Here is a 6440-nt window from a genome sequence, read left to right as displayed (position 1 = left end):
ATAAATTCTCATGTCACCATCATAGTAGTCCTGTGATCCAGGTATTACTAGGATTCCCATTTAACAGGTGAGGAAACAGGGTACGAGGTTAAATGACTTTTCCAAGACTACCAGCTAATATGAAACCAGTCCAGGTCTAGCTGGCTCTAAAGCACATGCTTCTAAGCTGTACTCTAAAGTGCTTTACTAAACCCTGGGAAGGCAGGAGGGGAGGAAATGAAGCCCCATGTAGACAGACTTGAGCTACTAGTGATGAAGGATCTGAGGCTTCGAGGAGTTAGGAATGTAAGACAAGAAATTTTTATAGTATCTCTCTGGTCTCTGCTCTCACATTCATGTAATTCATATTTTCAACAGAGAAAGGAAAGGCTGCGTCAGGGACAAGATAAGGGCAGGAAAAAAAATGGGAAAACCGACAACGACAACAAACTTCCAGAGATCCTTTAGGCCACTGCCTATCAGAAAACAGAAAAGGGAGGGACTCCCGAAGTCCTTGAGTCCCTATTTCCCCGTGAATGAAAGAGACTAGTATGTAAATAAGAGCTTTGCATAAGCCAGACATTCTTTCAAGTCCAGTTTATCTACCGTATGAGTCACTTCCTTTTTCAAGCAGGAATTAAAAGAGATAGAGGCATATAATCATTACCTAGCACAAACCTTTTTTTTTTTTTTGAGTTTTAAAATGAATTTATTAAAGAATGGTCTCAGGAAGGCCACAATGTTTGATTTGTCGTAGAAAGAAGTTCTGGGGCTTCCCTGGTGGCGCAGTGGTTGAGAGTCCGCCTGCCGATGCAGGGGACACGGGTTCGGGCCCCGGTCCGGGAAGATCCCACATGCCGCGGAGCGGCTGGGCCCGTGAGCCATGGCCGCTGAGCCTGCGCGTCCGGAGCCTGTGCTCCGCAACGGGAGAGGCCGCAGCAGTGAGAGGCCTGCGTACCGCAAAAAAAAAGTTCTGTTTCTTCATGCTGTATAACAAGGTAATGTAACAAGGTACAGAATTATAAGCTTCTTTCTACTGGAATTCTCTGATAGTACGGCACAGTGCGGTCCCTTCTGCAATGCTAGAATAAATTTAAAAAAAGTCTCTTCTATGCTTCTCTTCCAAAAGCGATGGACAATAACAGGATGGCCTTAAAAAGCCATTGTTTTCCTATTCATTCTGTAGTATTGGAGCCAGTATTGTTACCATCACAGGCTACAATTTTCACTTGATCCACTTTAATAAGTCCTGTCACCTCTCCGAATTCAACATCATTCAATGCAAAAGTCCACACATTATCGCAGAATCTGTGTGTATTTAGAGAGCCCCTGAAATTGACTCTGTTCCTGACCCTCTGTGCCCAGGCTGAATTTATAGCCTTATCAAACTGAAGGAGAGCTTGAAGGGCAAGTTGGGGGGTCATCTGTTGAGACTGTATGAGCTCATCGAGGCTCTCCTGAAGACTGTTTCCCAAAGTGTATTTCTGTACAACGGATATGCCATGGCTTAGGAGGGAGAAATTCTTCTTCTTATTCAGGCTTGCATTGATATCTGTCAAGTCACCGATCCACACAATCTTAATAGACCTTTTCTTCTCATTCAAGTAGCAAAAAGGTAAAGGGCTCCTCCTTGGACAAAACAACAACATCATGTTGCATATATACTGTACACACAGCCTGACCACTTCCTATCCTCATTGGCAGAGAGAAATGAACAGGTAAGATAAACAGGCGGATGATCGAAGAGGCCACAGCCGGTTAACCTGCCACACTTACAAAGGAATCTGAATAACAAGAAGCCTTTGACTCAGGAAAGGTTTATCTCCTCCAAAAGGAAGTTTAACCCCACGTTATCCACTAGAGCAAAGATGCTCATAAACCTTTGGAGGAAGTCTCAGAGTAAGCCTAATGCCAGAAAAAAGGAAAAGGAAACAGCCACCCGTTCATTCACAGATAAAGGCTCCGCCTTGACCTTGCAACTGAAAAACAGATATAGCTGTATTCTGTGATGGCACAAAAAGTAAACAGGAAAGTGACTGGCCTCTTTCCCATCTTAATGCCTACAGTAGATCTTGTCCCATCCCTGCAGTATATTTATCAGGGATGACTTTTTTTTTTTTTTTTTAGGATTAAAGATTCAATTTGAAGAGTGAAGCAGGGAGGAAGGAAGCAAAGTAAGTAGAAACTGAAGCACATTCCCATTGCCTCGGGAATTCCAGAACCCTAATCCATCCTTCCTATATACCCTGCACCTGAAAATGTGTCCAGAAAAGCCTTAGATTCACCCAGTTCCACCAGCGTCCACGTTTACTAACATGCAAAGCTAATAAGGACCACCAGCACCAAAGTTTAGAGGTCTTGGGATGCCCTACATAATACAACAAGATTCTACTGAGCAGGCGCCATGTGCTAAAGCGCTGCGCTGGGTGCCAAGGTTACAATAATAAGCAAAATAGATCATGTCTTCTGTTCTCAGGGATCTGTGGTCCAATGGGAGAGGCTGACAAGTTATCTATTGGTTCCAATGCAGCATATGCTAAGTGCTATAGTTGCGGGGTGGGAGAACAGGAGCTCAAGAGGGAAGGGGGTCTTCTCAGGGGACATAATATCCAAGCTGAAACCTAAAGGATGAGTAGGAATAAAGAAAGGATTTCAGGGAAGGGAATATGCAGGAGAAAGAGGAAGCTTTGCCTGGGTATACAGAGAACTTGGAATGCCTTAGATCCACCCCATAAAAGAAACAAAACCCATGTCAGTTAAGAACAAGGTGTTTTCCTCTTTTAGTGTTTCATCAATTAATCCTCCTTGTGCTTTATGAGAAAAACCCTAGCCTTTGATCTCTAAACATGAATTTTCCCTCACTTTGCTTATCAGGTAATTTGTGAGCCTGAAGTCGACAGCACCTGAGTAATGAGATTTCAGAGTACTGGGAAGGTTTCTCCATCCTACAAATTCTTCGTGACTTATTTAATGTTTCTGAATGTACTGTAAGGACTAGATAGGTGATTATTACACACACAAAATGAATGTAAAAGTACATGCATAGGAACAACTATGAAAATAGTAACAGCTGACATTTATTACATGCACACTCAGCACCAGCCACTTAGTTTCTAAGTTCTTTATGCATATTAAGTCGATTAATTCACACAATAGTAAATTCTACTGATATCTCTAGTTTGCAGGTAGGTTAACTGAGGCACAAAACGTTTAAGCAACGTGTCCAAGGTCGTACAGCTAGCAAGGGTAGAGTCAGGATTTGAACTCATACAGTCTGACTCCAGGGTCCATGAGTTTATCTGCAATGCTAGTCAATCAGGGCGAAGATGGAAACAAACTTTGCCTCACAGTTCTTTCTACCTCTGGCCAGTCCTGTGTGGGCCAGAGCTGAGCTGCAAACCTTTCTACCAGGTATACCAAGCAACACAAACTATCCGCTGTTCCACCTGTTAAATCCTAAGACTGAAAACTTCTGAAATGTCCAGACTCTTCCCCAGATGCTTTGAGTTATGTTACTTCTGTTGGGAGCCTCTATATTCTTTCATAGAAAAGAGCAATTTCTGGTCATTTGGGACCGTTACTTCAGGAGGACCGTGATTACATTCATCAAGTTTCTGACACTGAGCTTGCTAAAGGTCCCTTTTCTGAGGAAAACTCAAAACAATCTTAAGCCATTCTAAGTCTTTACCCGAGGAATTAAGCTGGCTAGTTCTACTGTAGGAAAGTCATCTTTAAATAATTTATGTACTACACAAAGAATGACTTCAAGAAAATGTAAAAAAAAAAAATTTTTTTCCTTTAGTAAAAAGTGTTCTAAGTTGAAGATTTATCTGCCTACCCACAGGAAGATGGAGCCAGCTGATTTTTTAAAAAGGTAACAGTTACAAGCCATATGATTCGACATGAACAAAATACTGAAACATCTAAAGGGATGAGAACTATAATTTATCCATATCATTATTTTTCTATTTAGAATTTAGTGTCATTTTATGAATTAGAAAAATGAATCCGGGGGAAAGGTTTTAAGAATACTTATCAGTTCAGTTTTGGCTGCAAGTAACAGAAACCTCCTCTTCAAAGTTGCTGAACAAAAGAGAAACAGGGGCATCTTTGGCTGATGGTAGACTCTAGCTTTGTGGATTAACTTTGAGCCCTTATGGGTCTTTATTATTTTCTGTATATTCAGCTAGGAATATATATTGCTGTTAATTTTTTTTTCCCGAATAGTAGTTGTCAAAAACAAAACCAAAACCTGACCAACTTTCATGAGTCCTAGGAGTCAACAGTTCTCAGATCATCATTTCTATTTTTCCCAAATAGATCAAAGCTGGATGAGAAGCCTCAGTAAAGAATTATGTAAACATTGCTTGTTTAAGATAACCAAGCCTCTCGGCTAACATTAGATAACCCCTGCGGAACTAGTAGAACTTTCTTGTAGCCATAAGCAGCCCTAAAGGCAGGCAATGGATTTTATGTAGCCCCTATTCTGAAGACCAAGAGAACACCAAAACCCCGGGGGCGGGTGGTGGTAGGAATGATTCTAGAAACTGGTTTCAACAATTTCAAACCCCAATTTTTTTTAATTTAAGATATTTCATTAAGATCAAAGGTTTTTCATTATACTTATTTACAGTTCCTTACTAGTCAAAAAGGAAACAAATAATAAACATATTTATCTTTAGGGAGCTTTTGACAACAGTTTAAAACAGTTTTGTAAATCTGTTTGTCCATTTTAAATTGTTACCAATTAGATGCCTGAAAACTTACAATACCAGGGATGTCAGCCTTAAAAATACCAATAACTGCCATACTGGCTAGTGAAATCATGTTTAAAAAATTATATAGCTCCATTCTATCTTTTTACTTTTTTAACCAACTCTAATTTGTCATTCATAGGAGTACGTATAGAATTTCCCTCTTGCTCTTAGATTTTTAATATGCACATTCTCTCTTCTTTCAAATACTGGTTGATACTCCATTGGAAACAAGTTGCTAAAGGAACTAGTACAATGAGGGGCATAATGCTTACCCCAACTTTTTTTTTCTTACCCCAACTTTAAATAAAGGCCACGCCACACACAAAATAGATTGGGGAGCAAAAGTGGTGAATACCACTTTCTAAGCCAAACTCAACCCACTTGTTACTTTCTATCATTACCCACTGCCCTCAATAAGAAAAAACTTCCTGGCAGTCCATTTACGCGAACATCTAAGCAAGAACTGAAGGACTTAACTGCAGAATGAGTATTCTAAAGAAATATATATTTCTATGTTTATAAAAATTGTTCTGATTTAAAATATTGAAACATTAAGATAAACAGTTGAAGCTCATTTGTCATGAGTTTTTGTGGGGGTTTTTTGGTTTTTTTGTTTTGTTTTGTTTTGTTTTTTTGCAGTACGTGGGCCTCTCACTCTTGTGGCCTCTCCCATTGCAGAGCACAGGCTCCGGACGTGCAGGCCCAGTGGCCATGGCTCACGGGTCCAGCCGCTCTGTGGCATGTGGGATCTTCCCGGACCAGGGCACGAACCCACGTCCCCTGCATTGGCAGGCGGACTCTCAACCACTGCACCACCAGGGAAGCCCTGTCATGAGTTTTATTTCTAGCTTCCAGACAGGTTCATATAACAAGCACAAATGTATTTCCTTTCTGGGTATCAGGTACTTATTTCTATAAAGAGATCTTACCTGTCTGAACGGAAGAGACAGATAGAGTTGCTACAGTCCCAGATCTGTGTCTCTGCTGCATTTAAAGTGGCACCGTTTCTCATGCCTGTTTTTCTTTATAAGCAATTAAAATTATTTGAGATCATTCTGCATCCCCTAAATTTCAAAGGTGCAACTGTATATCACACCAAAAAGTAGTTAAATTCAAGTGGCTCATTATTCAAGGATGAGAGGTCAAATTCATTCAGGCAATGAACAACCAATTCTGGCTGCATTCAACTGTATGGTTTAGGTTATTTTCTTTTTTAAAGAGCTGATTTTCCTCTCAAACCAATTCAGTCTTTCTTCCGCAAACCGTTTATACGGGTAGATAAAACTTTTAACACAAAAGCCAGCAAAAATTGTATATGTACAAGATCTACTTATTGACAATCAGTATTGAACTACATTAAACACTGATTTTTCTTCCATTTAGATAAAATTCTTAGATTGCTGTGGTGAAGTCTCATTCATTCTAACTTCCTTTAAGAACGAGGACAGCCTTTGCACACTGACTGACATAAGGAAAGAGTTTTGTTGGTGGTTTACAAATGCTTTTGAACAATACAGGTGGGACTACACATGACGCCTCCACCAAAATAAATGTTGGTAAAATCATGACTCCGTTCAGCATTAATCAAAGAGCAGTAGAGAAGTTACTGTGAGAAACCTTACTCAGTAAACAATAAGAGATCAAATTCCACTGTCAAAGAGCAACTTTTAAATAGTTAAAACATGATTCATACAAACATAGAAT

The 6440-nt window shown here is 40.0% G+C and overlaps 1 pseudogene across 1 annotated transcript; it reads right to left on the bottom strand.

The window, feature by feature from the left end:
• Window positions 1–946: 946 nt before the first annotated feature.
• Window positions 947–1526, bottom strand: LOC308624927 (transcription initiation factor IIA subunit 2-like; annotated as a pseudogene). Its single transcript has one exon. The product of its transcript is annotated as a transcription initiation factor IIA subunit 2-like (transcript).
• Between the last annotated feature and the right edge of the window lie 4914 nt (window positions 1527–6440).

Source organism: Mesoplodon bidens (assembly GCF_964165515.1).
Source record: "Mesoplodon bidens genome assembly, chromosome: 11".
Classification (NCBI taxonomy): domain Eukaryota; kingdom Metazoa; phylum Chordata; class Mammalia; order Artiodactyla; family Ziphiidae; genus Mesoplodon; species Mesoplodon bidens.
This window is presented reverse-complemented; position numbering and strand designations above follow the sequence as displayed.